This window comes from Enhydra lutris, unplaced genomic scaffold, assembly GCF_002288905.1.
Source record: "Enhydra lutris kenyoni isolate GAN:26980312 unplaced genomic scaffold, ASM228890v2 scaffoldscaffold89, whole genome shotgun sequence".
NCBI lineage: Eukaryota > Metazoa > Chordata > Mammalia > Carnivora > Mustelidae > Enhydra > Enhydra lutris.
This window is the reverse complement of record NW_019154173.1, coordinates 2,382,499-2,397,045: the sequence shown is the minus strand read 5'-3', so window position 1 is coordinate 2,397,045 and position 14,547 is coordinate 2,382,499. Positions and strand designations below refer to the sequence as shown.

Here is a 14,547-nt window from a genome sequence, read left to right as displayed (position 1 = left end):
AGAAGGCCTGCATTGTCTCAGAACGTCCCGGGAATGAAGCCTTGAATGGAAGGAAGATGAAGGTTTCTTTTCTTGGGGCCTCCTAAAAATCCTTCCACACTGAGAAGTTACAAAGGCAAACAATCTCTCTTAAGGTGTGCAGAAAGCAAGGTTACCAAAAATGGGCTTTGGCAAAGCTGGAAATACCAGCCGGAAAGAGAGGCATGAAATGGAGGCCATCCAAACCACTAGTCGAAGGTTCCGAAGGGATTTGGCTCATGTATTCTGAGGATTGAGACCACCAGACACACTTCTCGCCCCTGTCACAATGAAGAATGGGACTCTCCCCCAAAGGTCAAAAGGGTGAGTGAAGCAGAGCAGGAAAAGTTCCCCCAAATTCAATGAGACCCTCTAAGTCAGAGATTCCCCACATGGGCTGCCCCTTGGAATCACCTGGGGAGCTTTGAAAATTATAAATGCCCAGACCCCCACCCTCGACCAAATGAATCCGAATCTTACGAGATGGAGCATGAGTCTGAGCACTTTTGGAAAAGCTCCCCGGGAGATGCTGATGTGCATATAGAGCGGGGAGCCCTGTTCCGATCTATGTGTGACACCCAAGCATGGAGTCTAGGACACAGTGCGTGTAGGAGAACCAAGAGGACCCTTTCTCCACTCCCGCAGCAGGCGCCAACCACACCACTGAAGGAAACCACATTTGCTCAGGCTGGCATCACACCAAGAAACAATCCCACAAAATCCCGCCATTTGCAACACGGTTAGACCTTGAGGGCATTCTGCTCACAGAGATAAGTCAGACAAAGAAAGACAAACACTGTCCGGTCTCACTAATGTGTGGCATCAGAAAAAGCGAAACTCACAGAGAAACAGAGATAGGAAAGATGGTTGCCAGGGGCTAGGAGAGTGGGAAATGGCAAGATCCTGGTCGAAGGCTACCAACTTCCGGTTACAGGATGAACGAGTTCTGGGGCCATAATGTACACAGAGCAAGGTGGCTATAGTTTGCAATACTGTATTGTATCCTGGAAAGAGTAGATCTTAAATGTTCTCAACACACATACACACATACACACACACACTTTAACTATGCAAGGTGACAGATGTGTTAACTAACCTTATCACACTAATCATTTCACTGTATATGTGTATTAAATCATCAGGTTAAACAGCTTAAACTCACGCAATGTTATATGTCAATTATATCTCAATAAAGCTGGGGGGTGGGCAGAGAAACAACCACAAAGATCATAAAACAAGGTCCTAAAGAAATGACCACATGGCATTTGAAATGTTGACATAACAGACTCAGCCACCCACCAGGCACCAGACACTCCCCTTGGGAAGGCTCTGCGGTTTCTGTCCTTTCCACCCCCATTCCACCTCCTCCCTGGCTCCGTTCAGAAAGGGAACATCTTAGCTTTTCAATATCTGATATAAACCTCATTCAGCTACGCTTTTTGATTTTAAGCTGCATTTGAGTCTTTTCAACTTAATTGAGGCAGAAGAAAATGATTAAATGTTGTATCAAAAGCAAGCATTCCCATGCGGCTCTCTACATCACGCCCAGAGAGCCCTTGCACCGCGACTCCATCGTACAAGACTTCAGGCTGATGCTGAGGCCCAAGTGTGGCCCTCGGAAGTGTTCAGAAGACAGAAGTATAGAGAACTGAAGCATGAAATTGCTTCGAAATGATGAAGCAAAGATGTGTTTTTCTTCCCAATCAAATCTTCTCTGAAAATCCTGATAGCAGGTTTACTCAACGCCCTTGAGATCCACTCCGTGGCATTGTTTTTCATACCTCGGTCTCCTGTTCAGCACATCACCCTCTAGTGCGAGCCATTTACCTTTAAATCACTTACAAAGAGCCACATTAACAGGGCTGGACACTTGGAGGTTGGCTTCGGAAGTGAGCGCGGAATTGAAATGAAGGGGTAGAGACAGCTTCTGCCAGCTCTGAATAATTCACTGTCCAATCGGCAATGCCAGGTTGGAGGGATTGTTCTGGGCAGCCCAGCCCCAGTGGTGGGGGGGTAGGTTGGGTTGACCCCCTCCCAAAGGTAGAACCATTCAAAAAGAGACAGGGAGAGTGAAGAGTTTGTTTTCATACTAGTGGTCACTGTGGGACTGTAATGTTATCTGGTCCATCGATGCTCCACGGAGGGGGCACCACAGAGTTCTGGTTAGCATAGGAGAAAAGACAGTGAACTGGGAGCCAGGAGACCTGGGTTCCATTCCTGGAACTGCACGCAGACGTCTAGAAATACAGACCAGTGATTATGCCCAAGGTCTATGGCAAGACTTCTGAGCTGTGTGACCAGAGGCAAGTTGCCGAACCTCTCTGGGCCTCAGTCAGTTCCTCATCTGTAAGATGGAATGACAATGGTTTCTACTTCCTGGCGTCATTCTGAGGATTCAGTGAGTTAATACAAACCCTTAGAACAGTGACCGGCGTATGGGCATCACTTTGTAAAGTTTAACTCTCGATACTGGTTTTAGCTGCAAAACGAAAGCCATCCTAAATAATTCTTAAGTCAAGGACTGTGCTTTGTTTATGTTATGTAGAACCTCTGTCAGATGTCGAAGTGGAAACAGCAGCAGGAGTTGAGAATGTCCTGGGCCAGTCTGCTTGCTTTTCCAGTAAAATCCTGGATTTGTGGCATAACTGGGGAATGAGTCACTGTGGTTAACCAAGTTTTCCAGATTACAAAGGTTTAGGACTTCAGACTTTCTCAGGAGTCACCAGCTGTCCCCCATCCACGCCGGCTAGCTGATTCTCTGCCCTGCAGCCCCGCCTTCCTCACAGCTGCGCCTTAATCCTTATCATTCTCTTCTTCACTCTCTCGGCTTCCTGCCTGTCTTTCTTGCTGATACTTTTCTTATTCCCTTTGCCTTCCCTTTTTGGAGTCACATATTGCCTCTACCCGGACCCTCTCCCGAGCCTGGCTCGTCCCTACGAGGCGCTCATCACCAGAGCGCTCATCACCACTGAAATGATGCTCTCGGAAGTATTTCTGAGTGAATGGATGATATTTACTCATCTGTTTGTTCATTCATTCATTCAATCCATCCTGTCAATCATCCAAGGCATTCTTTTCTTTTTGGTCATAAAACTAATTATAGGGCACCCTGCATAATCTCTGGAGTCAATATTTGGCTCTTTTTCATGCTGTTAGCACAATCATTCTTTGCAGCCACAAATGAATTAAGAAAATAGACACATATCTCTAAAAATACCACCACTTTGGGTACCCAAGGGCTTTGAACGAGTGGCTGAGAATAAACTTCATAATGTATAATTGATTTTTTTTAATTTGGTTGAATTTTTTTAAAAACCCTCTTCAAAGCAAATCTTATGTTAAGATATATTTAAGTGCAATGACAGCGGAATGGTGACTACCATTTGTCATTATCTAAGCATTTTTGGTAATCTATTCAGGGAACCCCCTTAGGGAAATGGGTTTTTTGTTGTTGTTGTTGTTCTTTTTTTTTTTTTTTAAGGATTCATATAGTAAGTTTATTTACAAACATATCGGGTATGTTGAATTCAAGAGTTAGATCCATTTTAAAAAGAGACTGCACCTCTTAAAATGCTCCTTTTCACATCTGTTTTATGGATTAATTAAAACATCCTTCTTTTTTTAAGCAGTTGGTGTCTTATTATTAAAAAAGGTGCAGCGAATCCAAATCCAAAGTACACAGTCACCATAATTAGTAACCACCACTTGTTTTCCAGTGAAAATGGCCTGTTCTTCCCTGGATCCTACAGGGCACAGATGTTGTGAACCTTGGGATGCTCTGTCCCAGTATGGCGCTAACTGGAAGTTCTGTGAAGGGCTGGAAGGCACAGAGACCCAAGATGGAAGAAAGCAGGAAAAATGTTCTAAGTAGACCATGGTCTCTTATGACCAAAGCTTTCGCTTCCACCATCATTTTAAATACTTCATACCACCGTCAGTCTTTACTGAATAAATATTTTAGTTGAATTAAGAACATATTGGCTTTCCAGCATGGGCCTTTAGCGCCCTATTCATAATTTCAACTGTAATATAATCTTCCCAGAAATATGTGTTCACTGATAAGGTTTTAACAAAAGGTACTTATATTCATCAATAATAGTTAGGAATCACTATCCAATTTATAAGAATATTTTCTCTTACAGGTGTCCAAATACTATTTCCTCCCTTTGGACTGCTTGCCTTTCAAGTCAGAAACCAGAAGTAGCTTGGGGATCGAACAGCAAGAAAGTCTTTCTTTTCCTTTCTTTAAGTATGCAGGAAAAGGAGCTAGTGAGTGGAGTGCACAGCTCGATTCTCAAGTTTGCCATGCTAAACCAGGGTTAAAAATTCTACCCCCCCCTTTCTTATGAAAGTTATAATTTCCTGTATGAATCATTAAAAAAATGTTCTGTAGAAGCTTTCGTTAATAAAATCTCTGCACTCTTGTGGAAGAAAAATCTCCAGGTTATTTAAATCTCACAAGGAAGTGACCTGATCTGGGCTTGGCAAGGACCCAGGAAAACAGGAGGATGGGAATAACTGGGTGCCAATTGTGACAGGAGAGTGCCTACCCAAGTGGGAGCAGTGGTTCTATGTAGATACCACTTGAAGCTCAAAGTCTTTGTCTCCCCTCTTCCACCACGGCATCCATTCTCTTCCAGAGTGTTTTTTTGTTCTGGATAATAGAACTAAAGCTGGGGAAGAAGCAAGCTGGACCATGAAGAACCAGGAGATCCTACAATCTAGCAATGGGGTCAGGAATCTGAACTGGGACTCCCAAGCTTCTGAATGGGGAGTTCACACAAAAACCATTGGAGAGAAACTTTTGTTGGTAACAGCTCTATGGAGATATGATACCATCCATATACCACACCATGCACCCATTCAAAGTGAACAAGCCAATGTTTTTAGTGTATTCACACAGTTGCATAACTATAGCCACAGTCAATTTCGGAACATTTTCAACACCCCAAAAGGAAACTGCATCTTCTTTAGCTGATCAGCCAGTCTCCCTCCTTCCCCTATTACCTGGTAACTGCTGATTGGATTCCTGTGTGCATGAATTTGCCTATTCTAGACATTTCATATAAATGACATCATAGAATATGTGGGCTTTTGTGTCTGCCTTGTTTCCGGTATCATATCTTCTAGGTTCATCCATGCTGTAGCATGGATCGGTCCTTCATTCCTTTTCTTACCGCTGAATCATACACCATTGTGTGGAGGTGTGTTCCTCGGTTGTTTATCCACTCATCAGCTGAAGAACATTTGGGTTGTTTCCACCTTTGGGCTGACATTTGTTTTCATCGTATAGATACTGACTTCTCAATCAGGACCCAAAATCATGTCCACAACAACTCCAAGGGAATCCCTGTAAATCTCCAACTCTCTCCACATGCCCTATGCTAGACGTTGGTCTTCCAGGCAAGAATTGTACATGACTGAGTATTCAGAGAGAGAGTTTGAGATTGAAATTGTGTGTGTATGTGTATGTGTGTGTGTGTGTGTGTGTGTGAGAGAGAGAGAGAGAGAGAGAAAGAGAGATGAGAGAGAGAGATGGGGGAGAGAGAGTTTCCTTCTATAACGGCCCCATCTTCTTTCTTTATCTCAGCAGGTCTGCTAGGGAATTGATCAGAAGTTTCTGTTTAGTAGGAAAAGGCTTTAACCTAAATATTTACATAGGGACATTTGGCTTGACTTCTATCTTGGTCCTTTTAGATTTTTTGACATATCGTACCCCAAAGCATGGAATATAGATGTTAAATCACACACCTTTAGATTCAGTGTGAAAACGTTTGATGTTTGACAATTCAACTTTTCTCAGAGCAAGTCAGTATGTTGCCAACAGTATGCCAAGGAAGGGGCCTGAGAGAAAGCTAGCAAAAAGCAATCTAAATCCGACTTTGTTCATGTTAACTTATTCCTTTTGGAATTTCAACTACTTAATTATAATCCTCGAATTGTGTTTGATTCATTTTTGACAAGACCATATGTGCCTGTGTTGCCAGATTCTAGTAAAATAGATATTCCGTGCCATGTTTCAACACTGTGCCATTTGTAAAATTAGCAATTTCAAGGAAGCAAAAGGCTACTTGCCATTTTGCTGGATCAGCACCTCATTTGATCTGCTTGCATATGCTGTGAGTAGAAGTAAAGAACGCACGATTTTGTCTCTAGATAAATAAATTTGAATGCAAAATAGATGCAAAGCTGTGTCTTGAGAGACAGAGTTCATTTACATCTCAGACTAGCTCTCAGATCAGAAACGTGGCGCTTGGGCTACCTTCTGCTCTGGAAATGTGCTTTAAAGATGAGGAAGCTTGCCCACCAAGGGAGGAGGACAGCACCCACTGCCTCTCATTAAAAGGACAATGCCAGGGAGGACTGGGTGGCTCAATGGGTTAGGCATCCGCCTTCCTCTCAGGCCATAATCTCAAGGTCCTGGGATAGAGCCCCACATAGACTCTTTGCTCAGTGGGGAGCCTGCTTCTCCCTGTCTCCATTTGCCTGCAGCTCCCCCTGCTTGTGCTCTCTCTCTCTGTGTCAAATAAATTTAAAAAAATTTTTAAAATAAAGGACAATGTCGGGGCACCTGGATGGCTCAGTGGGATAAGCCTCAAACTCCTGATTTGAGGAGATCATGAGCTCAGGTCATGATCTCAGGGTCGTGAGATCAAGCCCCACATCGGGCTCCATGCTCAGTGCAGAGTCTGTTGGAGATTCTCTCTCTTTCCCTCTGCCCCTTCCCCCATCTCTCTCTCTCTCTCTCAAATAAATAAATAAAATCTTTAAAGGACAATGTCAGTTTTGTGACTACCCTTTCTTAAGTTTCTCAAAATCCCCTATACTTATGTGGAGCTTTAGGCTTTTGAAATACTTTGACACATATCTCCCCATTTAATCTTTACAATGATCCAGTAACACATAATGGGAAAGGATAATGATGTTCACCATACAGATCCAAACGCTGCAGTTATGGGACTTACCCACAGTCCCACACACCTCATAGATGGTGAAGCTGGCCTTGCTGTCCCCTCTTCTGACACTTCGCCCATGATCCCTTCCACTGCCTCCAAAAGAAGTCTCAGTTGGCTATACCCTAAAACCCGGTAGGTGATGGACTTCAGAGAGGACAAAAGGAAAGGAAGTGACACTGGAAGAAATGGAAATCTGTCTTCAGCTTCCTCCCCCCTCTCCCCTCTCTCGCTGGGACCATCCCGTCCTTCTGTGCCACTGAGGCTGGGAGGAAGAGGATGCCGATGATGCCTCTCTGTGGGTGTGTCAAAGCCATCTCTTCTATTCTTCTTTCCTCTCCTTTACTGCACCACTGGGGACTGAAGCAGTGTGGACAGATTTAAAACCTTCCTGTGAAGGAGACCCATGTGTTCCCATTGCCAGAGCTGCTTAGGCAGACCCAGCTGGCTGCAGAGAAGACACAGTAGACGTGCGCCAAGCCCTGCCCTGGGAGAAGTTGTGATCCGTTGTCAAATTTACAAGTGCCTCCCCCTTCTTGCTGAACTTCCAAATAGTACAGAGCAAGGGCCTGGAAGTCAAGAGAGACTTGGAACTGAGTCTCAGCTCTGGGACTTCCTAGCCATGCAACCTCCATCAACTTAATATCGAAGTTTCAATTTTCTCATCCAGAAGATGGGGATAATATCTCCCACCTCACACGATCTTTGTCAGAATGACGCGAGAGAAGGTAAGTAAAAGCCATTAGTGTGGTGCGGGGAATGTGGCACTTACTGACCATTGGCAGATGTTATTTTAAATAAACTTGCAATGCTCAATACTTCTTCAGCATGTTCCAGGGAAGGGTGGGGTGGGGTGGACAGACTCGGGTCAAGTGTGAGGTACAGTACTGAGAATCCTCTCCAAGTTTCCCGTCTGCTAGGCAGATCCTGCCTGCCAATAGACCTGCAAATCACATCTAACTTGTTTCTGTTCTCCTTATGAAAGCTCGTTAACAATAAATATTTCCCATCCCACCTACGGAATTCCTCCTGCCACCTGGATACCATTTTCCCATTTTTAATGCCTGCTCTCCTTAATGGCACCATGACTTGGCCTAGAGTTTGCTTGAAGTACCCACCATATGTTTTCAGTAAAAGGGGAACGGCAATGTGTCCCGATTGTGTTGAAAGTGGCAATCGCACATGGATTGGTAAGTTTCGTGGGGAGCACCCTCTGCAGAACTTCCGTTTGTACTTCCAGTGCCCATCGCATAAAATGCAATGCTGAAGTTGGAACAGCAGTGCGGCTTTGAAATAAACAAAGGTCAATTCGTGAAATAAGCCTTCCCTGAGACATCTTCTTCTGAGGCATCCAGCCAGATGGTCACGATTAAAGTCAATAGGCTTCCCAGGACAAGCAGAGCACTGGACTCTTGCAACTGACTGCAACCATTTGCTCCACGGATGGCAAGAAGGCTACAGATGCCGGCCCGGCCCACAAAGCCAAGGCAACGGACTTATTCAGGTCCCAGCAAGGGACAAGAGATGCAAGGACTCCTTGGAGTCAATTACATCCCATGTTTTCCGTGGGGGGTGAAGCTCTGGCAAGCCTTCTTATTCTTTGGCAGGCTACGTTAAGGAACTGAGAGTTTCCCATAAACCCAAACTGCTAAAATCACAAAAAGGAGGGCAGAGGTAGGAATGGGGTGGGTTTGTAGCTAAACTGCATTATGTTCTTTGAGCCAGAAGACTTTAGGATGCCCTGAGTAGCCCACCTGCCTGTCCTTAAGGAGTGGATTCTGGGAAGGTAAATGCATCCTGACTGAAGGAGGGTATAGGGCTGAATTCAAAAGAATAAAAGCAACTCCAGTTCCCAAAAGTCTGTGGTCCACCAATGCTACAAAGACACAAAGAATCAATCTGTCTTGTCCTCGCTCCTCGATTGCCATGGGTACTGTGGGGATGCAGAGGACTACGCAATCGAAGGAAAAAAGTAAGTTAACCTCAGAGCAAAGTCCCACGAATGGAAGCCGTAATACCAAGCTCCCCACGCCACCCCTCCTCTTTTTCCAAGTCAGAGGAAAACTGAAGCCTTCAGACTGCCTAACTGCGGACTGATTACCTTACCACCCTGTGAAAGGTGCTCGCCAAGAACACCAGCACCATTAGAATTCTGGGCTCCTTCCCCTGTCTGCAACTTGACAAGGAGAATGAAATTCCATCTAATAGCTTGACTGTGTAAAAGTACAGCCGTCATTCATTCCTCCAAAAGTCTGATCCCAGGGTTGCATTCTGTTCGGCCTTCTACAGGAAAGGGCCAGGAAGGGGAGGCCAGAGGGTTGGGACAAACAGAGACTAGAAGCCCCATTCACTAAGGGAGGGCTGCATTCCCTGCAGTTTGTCCCCAAGGCTGGATGCTTCCGGGAAGGCACTTTAGTGACCTGAGATTCTCATCCACCACCCATTCTCCTGACCAGGAAACTGAGGTCTGGAGAGAAACAGGCACCTGCTAGGGGGACTCAGCAGAAGAGCCAGCAGGGACCTGTGCCTTCCTCTTTGCAAGTACTGTCCCCCATGCCAGGCTGCCTCTCTGTAGTTTATGATTTTTAGCATTTTGCTTTCCTTTATGTTTTTGAAGATGCAGTTGTTTGTGTGTTACTGATTCAGGCTTTGCCTCACACCGATGTATTCTGTTATTGTCCAATCAATGTTACTTTGTAAAAGTATCCCCTGAAGCATGTCAAAACATATAGTTAGTTATTTTAAAGGGAAAAATGGTTTAGTAAATCTCTATAGAATACATCATGTGAGTTAGCATAATAAAAAATTGATTGTGTTAAAATAAAATCGTTTTCGAAGACAAGCATTTGGCCAGAGGCTGAATGTCAAGTCCAAGGTGGACAGATCTCCAGATCTGCTAACAGGGCTGCCACTGTCCAGTCACTGTTCTGAGCACCCTCACCCCCAAAGCACTCAGGGAACAGAGCTGCAGATCTTCATGCTGGCACTTGTCCAAGAACTTTGTAATTCCTGGCTTACTTCTGTTATCCCCCAGCTGACTGTGACCTCCTCAAGGGCGAGAATTCCTTCATCTTTATGCCCCCAACACTCTAGCAAGGAACCTGACTCAGGAAGCATTCAGTAAATGTTGGTTAAATAAATTATTAGAGCAGGGGCACCTGGTTGGCTCAGTCGGTAAGGCGTCTGCCTTCAGCTCAGGTCATGATTTTGGGGTCCTGGGATCAAGCCCCACATCGGGCTCCCTGCTCAGCTGGGGAGTTGCCTTTCCCTCTCCCTGCCCACCGCCTCCCACCACTGGCTCATGCTCCTTCACTCTCTCTCTCCCTCTCTCTAATGAATAAATAAAATCTATAAATACATAAATAAATGCTATTGTTCAACTTCTCTTGTGAAGACCTTAAAGGTTACGCTGATCTCCTTACCTGCCAGCAAAGGTTGAAATGAAAGGCGTAATAAAGATGAATGTAAGATGGGGCTTGAGAGAGAACCAATTCTCTAGAATCCAGAAGATGCCAGAATGGTGTTCCAGAACGTATCACAGCTACCATCCCCTATGCCTGCCTCAACCTCCACGCCCCCAGCCTGCCTTGTGGTGCAAGAGAATTCCACCCCACCAGGGTCTGTGATCACGGGCTCCAGAGGAACTACACAGCCAGCCCCATCACCAGAAACATCCCAATGCCACAGACGGAAGGGCCACAAGAACTCAGTTGCTTTCTGAATACTGTTCCTCCCTCTGTGTCTGGTGTTTCGAAGGACAAACCCACAGAGAAGTGAACTCACGGGAAAAAAACCCACCCTGTGGTTACCAACATTCTCCTATTTTCCCGCTCTGCCCCATTTGCAATGTACTCATTCTACCTCCCTTCCCTTGTGCTGGGTTCATCTGCTATTCTGATTAGTTTCACTGCCTTGAAAATTGAATATTGATTATGAGATAAAGTATCGAAAGAAATAGTAACACTTTTGAGTCGGGAAAAGGGCTCGTTGGAACTGTCCTCGGATGTATTACACAGTTAACTTCCAACAGTCCGAACCCCCAGGTGAGCAGGATTTTGGTGCCAAATGGCTGCTGTTTTCTTCCTCCCTTTGCCCAACATGGGAAGAGAGCTCGAGGTGGCCTTCTCTTCGGGCCCGCGCGGGCTGCAGACCTCCCCTCTCTCAGAGAACTTCTGCTGCCCACACTCAAGGGCACAGCATTTGGTAAGCTCTCAGCATGGTAGTTGGAAGGAAAACATTCAGCATGTGAACCCTCAAAGGATCGAAACAAAGGATGGTTCAGGGATGCCCTATGGAACCACCGTGGCAAGGGAGGAATCCAACTCTTTTTTTAATCAATACCTAAGGGATCCAATTAAACATGTGTCTTTTGTTTTTATTAATAACAGAAATGGTACATACATCAGAGAAATACAGGATGAGATGTTTTTTCTCTCTAGGGTAAATATTAATGCTAAGCTGAAAGGTAGACGGTGGAGCTTTTAGAGAGGCTTAAATGGTTTATAGATTTTAATTGCAACCTGTTCCGAACGAATACAATTAAACATTGTTTGTAATACAAAACACCTGCATAACACGTAATTAGAGAAATCTCTTTAATGGGGGCATGTGTGGAAGGCTGGAGACGATGATGAATAAAGCCATACGTGGTACCAGAAAACGATTGTGATGCTGCACGGCTAATGGAAAACTCGCCGAATGAGCAGACAAACCAAACCTCAGACACGTAGAAAGAATGACAGTCATTTATGTCATCTGCCTACCGCTTCTGTCTAAAGACCAGGAGACACAATGATGGCAACATAGCTCACTAAGTTGGTGTCACACTACTCCTATCTTCGATCTGAAGGGCAAAGCAGAAGCATCTTGTCTCTGTCCTCACACTTTGTGCTTCTGCAGTAAAGCTACCTGCCTTCTCATTAGTTGCACAGATGAGGGGGACCCTGGGAAATAGTAACACCTCCCTTGGAAAAGAAACCTTCCTTCTGACATAAACTTTGCGAGTCGAAAAGCAGAGCAGACAAGCTGTTCCCTCTCTGAGAAGACTTGTTACTCAATTACTATCTCCAAGGACAGTGATAAGATGTGAAAAGTCACTCTGGGGGTTTCTGGGGGCTCAGTCAGTTAAGTGTCTGCCTTCAGCTCAGGACATGATCCCGGGGTCCTGAGATCGAGTCCCACATCAGGCTCTCTGCTCGGCGGGACTCTCTGCTTCTCCCTCTCCCTCTGCCCTCTGCCTGAAGCTCTACCAGCTTGTGCTTTCTCTCTCTCTGTCAAATAAATAAATAAAATCTTTAAAAGAAAAAGAAAAGTCACTCTGATGCTCCCAGGCCCAGGACACAGTGGATCACCAGGAAGGCGCCTTCAGCTTGGCGCCCAGTGTTCTGCACACAAAAACACTAGACTGAGCCATTGTGATGTCTCCAGGCCTAAGGAAGAGGGGCTCCAATCTTCCAAGCAATGACAATGGCCAGAAGTAAACAGGACCAGATCAGGGAAGGGAGACCAATCAGAAGGGGGCTGGCACACTCTCCTTTCCGTCTAGTCAACGCACCCAAGTTTGGGATCTCCCTAGAGGATACAGCCTTACTAATTAACCTAAACACCCCACCCCCATTCAGTCCTTTGGCAGAACGTGGTCGAGTGGCCCTGCACACCGGGGCTGCATGGGAAGGAAGCCGGGTGAAAGGGACGTTCAGAGGGAGCCAGGCTGCCCGCCCTGCCCACTTACAGTCTCTCTGTCCATTTCCTCTGAGGCCCAAGTCTCTCTCTACTTGGTTAGTGAAGCCGTCAGCTTCTCCCCTAAGTCTTGCCTTCTCTGGCCCCCTACAAGCTAGACCTTCCTTTTTGGTTTTCCTGGTCTCCCAGGAAATTGTTCCCTTTCACCTGCACTCCTGGTTTCCTGCTCTAGCTCCGGGTCTCCAGTCCAGCCGGGTCTGCAAGACACTTACTGCCCAATGGACAGCCCTCCAAACAAACCTCCCCACAGAAATTTCCAAATGTGGTACAAAGAATAGGGGAGGAAGTCAGACAGCTTTGCCTTAGAATTTCAAGAATTCCTTAGAATTATCAGCTGGTGTCCTGGACAAGTGAATCCCTGAGCCTCAGTTTCCCCATCTGTAACATGTGCCTAAAAAGAGGAATGTACTTCACAGAACTACCAGTGGCATTAAATGAGGTCACATTAGTAAACACTTCGACAACGCCTGACACAACACAAGCACCTGGAAAACAGGAGCTTTTCTTCATCAGCAGGCATGACTGTTAACACAGGCTCCCTTCTGAGAAGAGAAAACCTCTGAGCACAAGGCTCTTGCTGGCCAACTGTATAACTGCCACAGCAGAATGCAAAACTCCAGGCCATTATTTTTAATTCTTAAATCAAAACTATATTGAGAATTTATACATGAAAATCAATGGCAAACTCAAATAATTGGCTTTATTTATACCTTTGATCCTCTGCCTGTTATAAAAGTGTGAGTTCGGTGAATAAACATGGCTAAAGGACTAGTGACAGATGGTTTTCTTACTCGGCCTTCTTCCCTGAGCTCAGGAGCCTCAACAGTTCTGTGGGCGTTGCCAACATTCTGGCCCAGCCACAGACTCAAAATGGCCCCGGGGTCAACCGTGTCCACTCCCACCACCCATTGCTCAGAACTCTGTATTGAGCAGGTGCAGATCCCTGAAAACCGACCACCACCTGGTCCAAAGGAAACACATGCCCTGGAGGCTGGAAGCCCAAGAGCTCTTCTTGGCCTCATCCTGGGGGAAGAGGTCAAAGCCCCTGAGTCATTATACTTCATGGTGTTGACATCTCTAGCTGTGCCCACTGTGTTCTCCTGCCTAAACCATTCACAGGACAGAGTCATCAGCTCTGCTGTTCAAATGGAGTGGTAGTTTGGGCATTCAAGTTGATTACTTTATTGTTTTCAAAGCTTTGTATTTGCATATAGTTGACACACAACATTATGTTAGTTTCAGGTGTACAACATAGTGATTAAATATCTCTATATATTATGCTGTGCTCACCACAAGTGTAGCTACCGTGTATCCCCACACAACTCCATTACAACACCATTGACTATATTCCCTACGCTGTGCTTTTTATCCCTGGGACTTTTTCATTCCATAACTGGAAGCCTATAACTCCCACTCTCCTTCACCCATTTTGCCCATCCTCCCTTCCCTCTGGCAACCATCAGTCTTCTCTCTGTACTGTGTTATTGTTTGTTTATTCATTTGTTTTGTTCTTTGGTTACACACATGAATGAAATCATATAGTATTTGTCTCTCTCTGAATGATTTATTTCACTTAGCATTGTATCCTCTAGGTCCAACCATGTTGTTGCAAATCGCAAGATTTCATTCTTTTTATGGCTGAGTGATATTCCATTACGCGCACACACACACACACACACACACACACCACATTTTCCTTAGTCATTTATCTCTTATTGGACATTTAGATCATTTCTATATCTTGGCTATCATAACTAATGCTGCAATAAATATAGGGGTACATGTATCTTTTCAAGTTAGCGCTTTTTTTTTTTTTTTTTTTTTTTTTTTTTTTTTT

The 14,547-nt window shown here is 45.1% G+C and overlaps 1 protein-coding gene and 1 pseudogene across 2 annotated transcripts in view; both read right to left on the bottom strand.

Moving 5' to 3' along the window:
* LOC111162152 (heparan sulfate 6-O-sulfotransferase 2) overlaps positions 1–14,547 on the bottom strand; it is a 270,709-nt gene that overhangs the window by 136,107 nt on the left and 120,055 nt on the right. The gene's annotated exons all lie outside the window — the stretch shown is intronic.
* Positions 3,621–3,928, bottom strand: LOC111162127 (annotated as a pseudogene).